The 14853-nt window shown below is 38.2% G+C and overlaps 1 protein-coding gene and 1 non-coding gene across 2 annotated transcripts in view; both read left to right on the top strand.

Annotated features, from left to right (window-relative positions):
• Positions 1-14853, top strand: part of ANKIB1 (ankyrin repeat and IBR domain containing 1) — a 134044-nt gene that overhangs the window by 22477 nt on the left and 96714 nt on the right. The window lies entirely within an intron of this gene.
• LOC125996363 (U6 spliceosomal RNA) lies at positions 5953-6059 on the top strand. Its single transcript, XR_007491255.1, has one exon. It is a non-coding gene; the product is annotated as a U6 spliceosomal RNA (small nuclear RNA).

Below are 14853 nucleotides of genomic sequence, written 5' to 3'. Positions count from 1 at the left end.
AAGGAAAACAGGAGGCATTACTTTCCCCAATTTTAAACTGTACTACAAAGCAATAGTTATCAAAACAGCATGGTATTGGAATAAAGACAGACCCTCAGATCAGTGGAATAGGCTTGAGTTCTCAGACATTGTCCCCCAGACATACAATTACCTAATTTTTGACAAAGAAACAAGAAATCCTAAGTGGAGCAGGGAAAACCTCTTCAACAAGTGGTGCTGGCAGAACTGGTTAGCCACTTGCAAAAAAGCGAACATAGACCCCCCCCCCCAGTTAACATGTATGAAGGTAAAATCCAAATGGATTAAAGACCTTGATATCAGACCTGATACCATAAGGTATAAAGAACAACACGTTGGTAAAACACTCCATGACATTGAGACTAAAGGCATCTTCAAGGAGGAAACTGCACTTTCCAAACAAGTGGAAGCAGAGATTAACAGATGGGAATACATTAAACTGAGAAGCTTCTGCACCTCAAAAGAAACAGTGCCCAGGATACAAGAGTCACCCACCGTGTGGGAGAAACTATTCACCCAACATCCTTCAGATAAGGGGCTAATATCCAAAATATACAGGGCACTGACAGAACTTTACAAGAAAAAAAACATCTAATCCCATCAAAAAATGGGGATAAGAAATGAACAGACACTTTGATAAAAAAGAAATACAAATGATCAAAAGGCACATGAAAAAATGCTCCTCATCACTGATCATCAGGGAGATGCAAATCAAAACAACAATGAGATACCACCTCACACCACAGAGATTGGTGCACATCACAAAGAATGAGAACAATCAGTGCTGGCTGGGATGTGGAGAGAAAGGAACTCTTATCCACTGCTGGTGGGAATGCCGTCTAGTCCAACCTCTATGGAAAGCGATATGGAGATTCCTCCAAAATCTGGAAATTGAGCTCCCATTCGACCCAGCTATTCCACTCCTAGGGATATACCCTAAGAACACAAGAACACAATACAAAAACCCCTTCCTCACACCTATATTTATTGCAGCACTATTCACAATAGCCAGGCTCTAGAAGCAACCAAGATGCCCTTCAACAGATGAATGGCTAAAGAAACTGTGGTACATATACACAATGGAATATTATGCAGCTGTCAGGAGAGATGAAGTCATGAAATTTTCCTATACATGGATGTACATGGAATCTATCATGCTGAATGAAATAAGTCAGAGGGAGAGAGAGAGAGACGAATAGTCTCACTCATCTATGGGTTTTAAGAAAAATAGAAGTCATTTTTGCAACAATCCTCAGAGACAATGAGAGGAGGGCGGGAACACCAGCTCACTTCATGAAGCTCACCACAAAGAGTGGTGAGTGCAGCTATAGAAATAACTACACGGAGAACTACCATAATCTTGTGAATGAATGAGGGAACTGGAAAACCTGTCTGGAGTACAGGTGGGGATGGGGTGGGATGGAGGGAGATTTGGGACATTGGTGGTGGGAATGTTGCACTGGTGAAGGGGGTGTTCTTTACATGACTGAAACCTAATCACAATCATTTATGTAATCAAGATATTTAAATAAAGAAAAAAATGGAAAAAAAGGACATTTTTTCTTTATTTAGGTTTTCTTAAATCCCAACAATATATCCTAAATTTATATTTCTTCTTTTAGTTTTATTCCTACTATATTAAGTTTTTCATACTTTAAATATAATTTAATTTTCTTTTCAACAGCTTGCTCCTTACTTAAAAAAAGCATAGTACCATTGATTTTTGTTTTAATTACTATATCAGGGGATTGGAGTTCAGTCCTTACCTACATATACAAGGCATGCATTCTACCATTCAATCACACTTGGCTCTGTTTCTAATTTTATATTATCTTTAAGTTATTTGTACTGTGTTTAAAAAAATAGTGCTACATGAAAAGTTTGGTCTTATTCTAAGTATATCACATGATTGGACATAATTTTGGATCCTATAACTTAATGCATTATTATATTATGCCTCTCATTAGAACTTGTTTTTCAATAGGGTTTTTAGAAGATTTGGAAAAATAAAAGAAGGGAAAGATTTTTAAGTACAGTTGTATAGTGGTAGGGTGTTTGCCTTGCACGCGCCACTGCTCCAGCTCTGGTATTCTATTTTTAGTACTTAAACTTTGAGCCTTTTAATATTTTTAAATTGTCCTAAGGTTAAGAATTAGTAAATAAGCATAAGCAGAATTCTGGAAAAATATAAAGCCAACCCCCCCCACAAAATTACACATAGTTAGTAAATGTTTTTTGTATAAGATGTTAAATATTTTACTTTAACTTTTCTGTGACCATTATGTAGAAAGTTAAACAAATATTAGAATAAAAGTTTTTTTTTCAAAGTCTTTTCTTCTTTTTTCTTTTTTTTTTGGTTTTTGGTTTTTGGGTCACTCCCGGCAGCACTCAGGGTTTCTCTATGCTCAGAAATTGCTCCTGGCAGGCTCGGAAGGCAAATGCCTACCTCTATGCTATCTCTCTGGCCCCAAAGTCTTTTTTTCTTAAGAACTTATAAGCTTGTAGCAAAATTGTTAAGTAGAGATTTGCCTGCATATTCCCTACCCCTCAATGTATGACCTTCCCATTATCAAAATCTGTTATCAGAGTGGTAAATTTGTTACAACCAATAAGGTCAAATTAAAACATCAATAAATTCTTTTTTTTTTTTTAATTTTTATTTTGACCAAAGTGGCTTACATATCTTTCACAGTAATATTTTAGGTACATATTAACATTGAATCAGGGGAATTCCCATCACCAAAGCTGTCCTCCCTCCACCCCAGTTCCCATCTTGCACCCCATATACCCCATCCTCACCCCCTGGGCTGCTAGTATAAGTGGTCCCCTTTGCGTTTAGCTTACTACTTAGTGATCATACAACTGTTTGGTCTTGGTACCCTCCATTATTTCCCCCTCTATTTGAGAGGTGGAACTAGATAGTTCAAGTTATGTGGTTTTGTTTGAAGAAAAGAAAAGCAATAAAATGGGGTAAGAATCAAATAAGCCGAAAATGGGCAGAGTCCTTCTAGAGGCTCTCAACTTCAGTTTGAGAGAAGAAAGGGAAAAAGGAAGTGAAACGCCACAAAAGAAAATATCAAATAAAAATTCTAGTGAGTACTACAGCAATAAAGACAAGCACCACATAATAACCACGAACCTGAAATGAAAACAGAACAGCACAAAAAGGAAAAAACATGGAAATAACAACTTCAATAACCGAACCAAAACAAAGAAATCAAATAAATAAATAAAAAAGATTATTTTGTGCTTTTTTTTTTTTCCTGCATAGGGCACAGTAAATATTGGGGACATTAGAAAGGGAATTCCCTTGGCCTAAGGATACAGGATTTCAACCACCACTGAAGTGTGCTGTCATGGGAATAACTATATAGACTCCTTGCATGTTCATTTACTCTCCCCTCGGTGCTTTGTGGTGTATGGAGGACTTCTACTTCGTCATGGGTGATAAAATCAGATCTCTGTATCTAGAGATCTTGCTATCTGCACAGGTCAAGGAATGGAGCTTATGAAGTCTTTCTTTGTAGTTCTAGAAATTTTGTTCCTTCATTGTCGTTTTAATCCGTCTTCTGTAGTTGGTGGTCTTCGTCATTGCACTGATCCTAGGATGGAGCCTGGGATAGAGTCTTTCGTTAAAAACATCATAAATTCTTAAAATACATAGTTTAAGTCCTTATGTGAATTTGAATAAATGTCCAATTGTATTTTTATTATATTATACATAATATTTTCAGAATCCTAAAATTCCTTTGTTCAGATTGTTTATTTCTGCTTCAGCCTCCTGTCCTGACGCTTATTTTTTTAAGTTGTCTCCTTTGTATTGCCTTTTACAAAGTGTTGCAGTACATAATCTTATTTATTTATTTATTTATTTATTTATATATTTATTTATATATTTATATTTATTTGTTTTTGGTCACACCCAGCAGCGCTCTGGGGTTACTCCTGGCCTCCACTCAGAAATCGCTCCTGGCAGGCTCAGGGGACCATATGGCATGCTGGGATTCGAGCCACCGACCTTCTGCATGCAAGGCAAAAGCCTTACCTCCATGCTATCTCTCTGGCCCCTACATAATCTTTTTAGTTCGATTTCTTTCACATATCTTTTCATGGCATGATAGCTCTTTTTTTTTTTTAGCACTGAACAATATTTCATTATCTGGTGTATCACAGTTTAACTATCCATTTGCTAAAAGGGTATCTTACTTGCTCTTAAATTTTGGCAATGATGAATAAAGTTGCTATAAAAATCCTTAGCAGATTTTCATGTAGATGTAGGTCGTAAGCTCCTTTGGATAATCACCAAGAAATATAATAAGATATGTTTTGTAGGAAATTACTTAGCTTTCTTCCAAAGTGGTTTATCATTTACATTCCTAATAGCATTAGAGGTTTTTTTTTGCTCTTTATGTTTGCCAGAATTTGTTATTGTTAGTGTTTCAGATTCTAGCTACTTTAATTGGTATATAGTAATTTTTTTTATTTTTCTCATAGCATGATGTGGTATATAACTATTTATATTGATTTATCCTTGATTTACAACATAATGAATTACAGGGTGTAAACTTTATACCTTTGTATGTTTATAGTCTTCAATACTCTACACAAAAATTCCAGCACCATCCTACCACCAAAAAACTCCTCTTGCCTTTGTTTCCTTCCCCATTTACTCTAATAGCCATCATATTATTCACCAGGTTTAGGAATTAGTTTTGAATATATATTCATTAGCTGATTTGTTTGCTTTAGTTATACATACTTGATATGGAGTATCTTTTAATGTGCTTTCTTGCCATTAATATGTGATCTTTTGTTTGTTTGGGGCCACACCTGGTGGAGTTCAAGGGTTACTCCTGGCACTATCCTCAGGGATCACTCCTGGCAAACTCAGGGAACCATATAGGACTCTGGGCATTAAATCTGGGTCAGCTGCATGCAGGTCAAGTGCCCTACCCACTGTGCTATTGCTCTGGCCTCTGGTCTTTTTTTAAAGAACTTTAGCTAATTTTAAAATCGGATTTCCTAGTGCTTGAGTTTCAAGAATTCCTGATTTTAAAACATTTAATTTTTTTGTAATTGCGCTACACCTAAAACCTGATCAGCCATGTGCTAGGCAAACGCCCTACCTGCTTTGCTATCTCTCTGCCCCCGATGTATTTTTAATAATTGTCTTTTATCAGATATTTATTTTGTGAATATATTCTCCTATAGCTTGTTTTATATATTCTTTTATTCTATATAGTCTCCTGTTCTATTGCTTAATCATGCAATAACAGGAATTTAATGGATGGATTGCATATGAGGCAAGCTTCATAACTCCTAGTTATCATTTCTCTGGCCTAGGAGATATTTTTAATGTTAATTATTTCATGGTTTATCCTTTAGTATTATAAAAAAGAAAATTCTTAAGATTAGGTTTTCTACTCTGTTATTGCAGTTTTATGGTTTTGAGTTTTATACTCAGGTTTATGAGTGTAAATGTCATAATCTATTTTAGTTTAATTTTTATAAAGGCTGTAAGATTTGTTTAATTCATTTTTTTGTATGTGGATATTTTGTTTCAGCACTATTTGTTGAAAAGGATATTAGCTTAGTTATATCTCTAGCTGTATTTTTTTTTTTTTTTTTTTGGTTTTGGGCCACACGTAGTGACACTGAGGGGCTACTCCTGGCTATGTGCTCAGAAATTGCCCCTGGCTCGGGGGACCTTATGGGATGCCAGGGGATTGAACCATAGTCCATCTTAGGTTAGCGCATTCAAGGCAAACAACCTACCACAGGGGTCTCAAAATCACGGCCCATGGGCCGTTTGTGGCCCTCCATACAACATTTTGTGGCACGCGGCCAGTCTTCAAATATCGCAGTATTCGCGATTATTCAGTAAAATAAAAATCGCATTAGTAAGAAAAAATCGCATTAAACATTCACATACCCGTGCTCGCTTCGGCAGCACATATACTAAAATTGGAACGATACAGAGAAGATTAGCATGGCCCCTGCGCAAGGATGACACACAAATTCGTGAAGCGTTCCATATTTAAAAAAAAAAAAAAAAAAAAAAACATTCACATACCCCAAGCAGTTTCTCTTTTTTTCTTACTTATGCGATTTTTTTTTGTTTTGTTCTTTTTTTTGGTTTTTGGGTCACACCCGGCGGTGCTCAGGGGTTACTCCTGGCTGTCTGCTCAGAAATAGCTCCTGGCAGGCACAGGGGACCATGTGGGACACCGGGATTCGAACCAACCACCTTTGGTCCTGGATCGGCTGCTTGCAAGGCAAACGCTGCTGTGCTATCTCTCCGGGCCCACTAATGCGATTTTTATTGCGAATATTCAGTAAGTGAATAATCGCGAATACTTTGCGCCTAGCGCAGAGGTCATTTCCGCTGCTCCTGCCTGCTGTCCCTTGCATTATTGGAGGCCTAAAGGAGAGAAGTTTATTACAGAATTAGATTTTGTCATACCTTCATCATGACTTCATCAAAGCCTGCAGTGAAGAGAAAGATTGATGACGAGCACAGACAATTTCAGGAAAAATGGGAGACGCAGTATTTCTTTGTTGAGCACAGAGGCATCCCCACATGTCTTATTTGCTTAGAAAAAGCTGCAGTGCACAAGAAATACAACTTGAAACACCATTATTCAACTAAACATGCTGAGGAATGTGCAGAATATCAAGGAAATGAGAGAGCCAAGTGGGTTGCTAGTCTTAAAGCATGTCTAATGAGGCAACAAGATTTCTTCAAGAAAGCAACCAAAGAGAATGTTGCATCAGTCGAAGCTAGTTACATGGTTAGTGGATGATTGCTAAGGCAGGGAAACTATTCCCAGAAGGAGAGTTTGTTTAAAAAAATGCATGTTACAGGCTGCAAGTATTATCTGTCCAGAAAAGAAAGGTCAGTTTAGCAAAATCAGCCTTTTTGTCAACACTGTGGCAGAGTGCATTTCTGACATGTCAATTTATCATCATGACATTTATCATTAACTGTGTGAGAAAGCCAAATGTTTTGATGCATACTCAGTTGCTCTTGACGAAGGCACAGATATATACAACACTGCGTAGCTCACAATGTATGTCCGTGGTGTTGATTGCAATTTTAAATGGTCAGAGGAGCTGCTCACAAGAATTCCAATGCATGGTCAGCCCACTGCTAATGAGGTATTTCGGCATCTGTGTGATGCCATTGAGAATGCAGGTTTGACATGGAAGAGGTTTGTTGGAATAATAACTGATGGAGCGCCATTGATGACAGGGAGTAAAAACGGACTGGTGGCACTTGTTCAAAAAAAACTTGAAGAGGAGGGTGTAGAGAAGGCCATTGCTCTTCACTGCATTATCCATCAGCAGGCCCTTTGCAGTAAATGCCTGTCGTGTGACAATGTGATGTCTGTTGTGAAATGCATCAACCAAATCAGATCCAGGGGCTTAAAGCACAGGAGGTTCGGTGCTTTTTTAGAGGAAATGGAGTCAGAATATGGAGATGTGCTCTATTTCATTGAGGTATGTTGGCTCAGCAGGGAAAATGTCCTGAAAAGATTTTTTGAGTTGAGAGAAGAAGTGAAAGCCTTCATGAAGAAGGATGGGAATGCTGTTTCTGAGTTGAGTGATCACAAATGGCTCATGGACTTAGCTTTCTTTGTTGACATCACACATAAGCTGAATGTACTAAACAAGATGTTACAAGGCCCGGGGCAGCTTATCAGTGCTGCCTATGACAACATGAGAGCATTCTCCACAAAACTTGTGTTATGGAAATCCCAACTCTCTCAGACAAACCTTTGCCATTTCCCAGCATGCAAGGAACTTGTAGATGCAGGCTTACCATTTAGTGGTGAGAAATATGTTGATGCTATTTTTAAGCTAGAGAAGGAATTTGATTACAGATTTGCAGACTTCAAAAAGCAGAGCCACTTTACAAATTTTTGTGGACCCCTTTTCCTTTGATGTGCAAGATGCCCCACCTGTGCTTCAAATGGAGCTCATTGACCTGCAACACAACTCTGATCTCAAAGCCAAGTTCAGGGAGATTAGTGGAAAAGCAGACATGCATGGGCAGTTTTTGAGTGAATTGCCCCCCCCCCCCCCAGCTTCCCTGAGCTTTCCCGAATGTTCAAGCACACCATGTGCCTTTTTGGGAGCACATATTTGTGTGAAAAGTTATTCTCCACATTGAACTTCAATAAGTCAAAGTACAGGTCTAGACTTAATGATGATCATCTTCAAGCCATACTGAGGGTCTCAACTGCTTCCTCTCTAAAGCCAAATGTGGTTCAGATTTGTGAGAAGAAGCGCTGTCAAGTCTCTGGCAGCAAGGAATAGGCAAAAGATGCCATGTTCAGAAGAACTGTTCATGATCTTCACTCAGTGTTCTATTCATGTTCAGAATAATTAAAACTGTTAATATTGACGTTTGAGGACTTTTTTTTTTGTGAAATCCCTTATGCGGCCCTGCCTCACCCCGACTTTGCCTCCTGCGGCCCCAGGTAAATTGAGTTTGAGACCCCTGCCCTACCACCTGCGCCACTGCTCCGGTCCTATGGCTATATTTCTAGGATCTCTCTTTTGTTAACTTATGTCAATTAAATTAATGTCACTTGACTTGGATTACTCTAGCTTATGGCAGTGGTCGTCAGTCACTGTCCACAGGTATATAAAATTTGAAAAATACTGGGCTACACCTTAGTTATAATTGTTAGTCTGTGGACTAACTAGTCTGTGGACTAGTATGCAGAATAGGTTCTGTCCCACAGGTATAAAAATGTTGAATATGGGACCGGAGTGATAGCACAGCGCTAGGGCATTTGTCTTGCATGTGGCTAACCCAGGACAGACTGCAGTTCGATTCCTGACATCCCATATGGTCCTCCCCCCCCCCCCCCCGAGCCTACCAGTAGTGATTTCTGAGTGCAGAGTCAGGGTTAACCCCTGAGTGCTGCCGAGTGTGACCCAAACAAACAAACAAACAAACAAATGAAAAAGTTGAATGTACAGCTTGTAACCTATTGCTATAAGTTGACCCCCAGCACTGCATATAGTCCTCCAAGCACCACAAGGAGTAGGCCCTATCCATAGCCATGCCATGCCTATCACCCAAAAAAGTTGAAGAACATTGACTTGTAAAAATTTGGCTAGTATCAGTGCTCAAAATTTGTTCTTCAGTATTGTTAGGCTAGTCTGGGTATTTTGCTTGTGCTTACAAACAAACATTAGAATCATGTTTAAATTATCTACAAAATAATGATCAGATTACATTTGAATCTGTAGTTGTTTTGTTTTTTTTTTGAGAAGAACTAATAAACTGTCAATATTAAGTCTTTCTATACATGATTATGGTGGTCTCAACACTTTTTTTTAGTATTTCCTTTATTCGTTATTTAGAGGTCCTTGTATATCTTTTACACATATTTTGTTAGATTTACACTTAATGTATTACACTGTTTTGCATGCTTAGGTAAATGGTGTTGCTTTTTAAATTTCCAACTTCTTCATTGCTAGAATTTAGGAAAGCAGTTAACTTTTCTATGCTAATTGTGTAGCTTGTGACATTCCTATTTGCTTTTCTTTTATTAAAAAATCATTTTAGGGCTTGATAAATAATATAGGAGATAAGACATGGCTGTATTGATTGTGACCGTGTTTCAGATTTCTGGTCTCACTTTTGGTACCCTGAGCACTGCCAGAAAAAAAGATTGAAAAAAATAGTAGTTGGAGTTCCTGGTGTCACTCCTAGTAGCGGTTGACTGGACCACTAGGACCATACCTTGCAATTTACACTCAGCTGTGTTTAGAAAACCAAGTAGGGTGCTGGAGTGGTAGCACAGCGTGTAGAGCATTTGCCTGGCATGCGGCTGATCCGGGTTCAATCCCTGGCATTTTATATGGTCTCCTGAGCCTGCCAAGAGTAACCCCTATGTGCTGTCAGTGTGTCCCCCTCAAATTAACGCCCCCAAAAGAAAATCATTTAGTACACTCACTCAAACTGAAGGCCTTGCACAAGCTAGGCATGTCCTCTATCTTTTTTAATCTATCTCCAATCACATATATTTGCGTATTAGTTATTAGTGTTATTTTGATTTTTGCTTAGGGGCCAGAGATAAAGTGCTAAAGCACTTGCCTTCTGTTTGGTCTGTGTCCTATCCACAGCATTCTATATGGTCCTCAGAGCCCCACCACGAATGATCTCTGAGTGCGTAGCCAGGACCTCTGAGCACAGCCACAACCCCTGAATACCACCAGATAGGGCCCAAACATTATTGTATATACTAAATTTAAATCATTACCTCTATTTCCAGTTGATTTTTTATCATGGTCTCGGATTTTGTCAAAGAACTTTTCTTCCTTGATTTTGGCTTTTGAGTCACATCTGGCTAGGTCCTAGGAATCACTCCTGCTTGGGCTCAATGAATTTTATGGGCTGCAGGAATCAAACACAGCAGGACAAGTGCCATGGTTTCTGTATGATCTCTTCAGTCCCTCAAACACTTTTTTTTGGCATATGGTGATAATATCTTGGATTTCTTTTTCAGTCTTGATGTTAGATTATATTGTGTTTTGAATATTGAATAAATTTTAAAGCATTTTCTAAATAAGTGTTTATGAGTCAGCCAGCCCAAGGTTCAGTGACTTGAAAGGAGGATTCTAGAGAGTAAGTTACTTTCATAGCTAAGATATGAAGCAATTTTAAAATTACGTTTATTTAGGGGCCACTCTTGTGGTTTTCAGGGCTTAATCTTGGCTCTGTGCTTAGGGATCATTCCTTGAAGTGCTCAGGGTGTCTGTCAGGTATTTAATATGGATTGGCTGCATGCAAAGCAAGCACCTTAATCCTTGCACTTTAACTATCTCTGTTGTACTATATCTTTGGGGCTCAGTAAAAGAATTTGAAGCAAGCTCAGCAAAGGGAAAAATAAAAGTACATGGGACTGAACTTAATTTCTTCTCATGCAGTGTGGGCCAAATTTTCTCAGGATTGAATTTTGACATGGATAAAATGTTGTCTATCAAGGGATATTTTCTGAAGAGTACAACTTTTGCACTTGACCACTTAAATCTTCCCACCTATATTTTTTAGAGTCTCAAAATTTAGACTGAACCTCTTAATGGTTAAATGTTACTAACCATAAAGATGTATCCTAGAAAGCAGGTGGCTTCCTTTTTCAGTTTCATTGTATAAGTGTTTTTGTTTGTTTGTTTTGGTTTTTGGGCCACACCCGTTTGACGCTCAGGGGTTACTCCTAGCTATGGTGCTCAGAAATCGCTCCTGGCTTGGGGGGGACCATATGGGACACCGGGGATCGAACTGCGGTCCGTCCTACACTAGCGCTTGCAAGGTAACACCTTACCTCTAGCGCCACCTTCCCGGCCCCTCTTTGTTTTTAATCTTTCCTGAGATATCAAATCTGATCAATTTAGAGATATAAAATTCCTTTGGGGACTGAAATAATAATAACAATAATAATATTCAGCATATACATGAAGAAAGTACAATTCCAGAAGCTATGCATAATACCCCTGAAAACAAATAACTCACAATTAAGTAACACATAAATTAGGCTAGTACAGATTAACTGGTCTTAAGGACTGCAAGTAAGCAAACATTTTTTTCATTCCCCCCTTAAACAAATTTTCATTTATTCACCTCATGTGTGGAACAGCATTTACATAGGTTTTTTGATAGAAAGTGTTAAACTGGGCCCTCCCACAATTCGGTGGTGGGAATTTCCCTGATTCAATATTAGTATGTACCTGGAATATTACTGTGAATGATATGTAAGCCACTATGATTAAAATAAAAATTATATTATTAAAAAAAACTGGGCATTCCCTCTGCTCTCGTAGTCATAGCTGTCAGGCATGGTTAGAGGTCACTTCAGAATGCTTCAGCCTCTTAGGGAGCTTTGAGAGTATTTCTTCAAGATTTCCCTTCTAAGAATAGTGTTATGGGGCCGGGCGGTGGCGCTAGAGGTAAGGTGCCTGCCTTGCCTGCGCTAGCCTAGGACGGACCGCGGTTCGATCCCCCCGGTGTCCCATATGGTCCCCCAAGCCAGGAGCGACTTCTGAGCGCATAGCCAGGAGTAACCCCTGAGTGTTACCGGGTGTGGCCCAAAAACCAAAAAAAAAAAAAAAAGAATAGTGTTATAAAACAAAGATCATTAATACTTTTCCCATGCGTTGGGTTTTTTTTTTTTTTTCACTTTTGTTACAAAATTTGTATTCCATTTAATAATTATAGCTTCCCATTATTTTAGTCTTCTCTTATTCTCCCCCATACCTTTTAGCAAAAATAAATAAATGAGAGAGAGAGAGAGAGAGATACATTCATTAGAGAGAGAGAGAGAGAGAGAGAGAGAGAGAGAGAGAGAGAGATACATTCATTAGAGAGAGAGAGAGAGAGAGAGAGAGAGAGAGAGAGAGAGAGAGAGAGAGAGAGATACATTCATTAAAGATGGAATCCAAAAACTAAATTGTTCAGCAGGAGCAGAAGTGTTTATTTTCCCTTGTAAAAAGAAAACTGTTTGAATTGAATGCCAAGCTAAATAATTATACGGAAGACACTTTACAGCTTCACAAATGGCAGTATCATGTGAGGCAACAGTTAAAGGTTCTCACGAGAATGTTATACAGATCTTTTTTCAGTGTGTTAGAGCCGCTTATATGAGGCTCTGTGGGCCTCAAAAGAAATAGTTAACATATCCTTAGAATGCAAATTAGCTCAATATAGGGACAGTTTCAGTAATAACCATTTCATTTAAGAAATCCATCTTAAAGTTTGACATGCATCAGAAACAAGGTTTTGTCATGAAATTATCTTTTCCTCTATAAGTGAGGAACTCCTTGTTGCTCCAGAACTTTTCTCATTATAATATAGCTTCCAGATTTGAGCCATTTTATTTAGAATGTACATTTATGTACATCATGTGATTAAAGTTGTGGGGGTTTCCCTAAAAAAAAAATTGGGTGCAGAAGAAAAGCAATTTTACACAAAAGTCATTTTTTGTTTGGTTTTTAGTAAAATTTGACAGAAAAAAAACCTCATTATCATTATGTTTAGAATTGCCCAGGATTAAAAATTGGACTGCTAAATGTTTTTAAAAATATGTTAATTTTCCTCTTCATTGGCCTGACTACTTATCATTAGTAACCTAACAGGTAATATTTTGGTGAGTACCTATTGAAAAGTTTTTCACCAAACATTTCTCACCAAAGATGAGGGCAGTAGATGCTAGCAATCTTTTGTTATAAAATATAATTCAGGTAGCAACCTGAACAGTAAGCCCTTTTTCACAGAAGAATCAGCTTTTCAGAAGTAGATAGAGGGAGTCATATTTCTTATATTGTATATTCCTGAGATTTATAACTTTGGGAAGAAGTTTCAAGTTAGGAATGCACTTCATTTCTGTATCAAAATTATAGTCAATCCAGTAACCTACTTTTTAACCCCATCAGAGAGTAAAGTGTTTTCTGGGATGTGGATGTGACCCAGACAACTCAGCCATCCACTGATGCTTTCATTGTTTTGGCCCCATGGAGGAGTGTCCTAAATCTGTAACCTTTCTAGATACTGAGTTCTCTTCAGAACAACTGCCTGCTTTCATTTCAGCAGTACTCAGGCTAAGGCTGAAAAAGCCTGTATTAGTTTCAGATTTTAGTTTAGAGTCAGAACCAGGTAATTAGACTATTTGAATTTAGAATTCTAGATAAGCTGCTGGGTTTTTTTTTGATAACTGAGTCTCTCCAAGATTAGATGGCTGTGTTCCAAACCCAAGTGGTATATAGGACTTTCTTGGTCCTTTCAGCATGTCACTTTTGATTTCAAGTTGGTTCCATCAAAATTATGTTCATCAGACAAAAAAATTCGTCTGCTTGTAAGGATCAGTGATTTTATACCAACTCATTAGTAAATTTAAAACTACACGTGCATTACCCAGAGATTTCATATCTTTTCATATCTTTTTATATTGTGGGCTTTTGATAGACCAGAAATGGAGGATTACTCTTTCTAAAGAGTTCCAGTCTTGGTGGTTTGAATCCCGGCATTCCCATATGGTTCCTTGAGCCTGCCAGGAGTGATTTCTGAGTGTAGAGCCAGGAGTAACCCCTGAGCGCTGCCGGGTGTGACCCAGAAACCGAAAGAAAGAAAGAAAGAAAAGGAAGGAAGGAAGGAAGGAAGGAAGGAAGGAAGGAAGGAAGGAAGGAAGGAAGGAAGGAAGGAAGGAAGGAAGGAAGGAGAGGGGGGGAGGAAGGAAGGAGAGGGGGGAGGGAGGAAGGAAGGAAGGAAGGAAGGAAGGGTTCCAGTCTGCTTACCAGCAACAAAAAAATCTTTAAAACCCCATAAAAAATGGATTAAATAAATGCTTCTCTCAGGAAGACCATAAGGTGGTCTTTTTCATGATCAGTAAACACATGTAAAAATGTGTATTATCAGTTATTACTAGGGAAATACAAATCAAGACAATGAGATATCCTCTTACACCAGTAAGAATGGCACATATGAAAAATACAGGAAACAATCTGTTTTAGAAGGGATGTGGTGAAAACGGAAGTCATCTACTACTGGTGGGAAATGTTTAGTCAGGCCTTGTGGAGAATTCTTAGTAAACTTTGAATTAAGCTGTAATATGACCCAGCAATTCTACTTTTGATATCTAGACACAGGGACAGAAAACATTTAAAAGGACATGACACAACACTCATTGCAGCACTCAGTCCAATTGCTAAAATTGGAATCAGCCTAGATCAACAACAGATGAGTGGATCATGAATATTTGTATGTGTACAGCATGGAATATTATACAGCTATAGTAATGATGTAATCTTGCAGTTTACTGCAACATG

The sequence above is a fragment of the Suncus etruscus genome, chromosome 1, assembly GCF_024139225.1.
Source record: "Suncus etruscus isolate mSunEtr1 chromosome 1, mSunEtr1.pri.cur, whole genome shotgun sequence".
Lineage (NCBI taxonomy): Eukaryota > Metazoa > Chordata > Mammalia > Eulipotyphla > Soricidae > Suncus > Suncus etruscus.
Note: the sequence above shows the minus strand (reverse complement) of the source record. Positions and strands in the feature narration are given on the sequence as shown.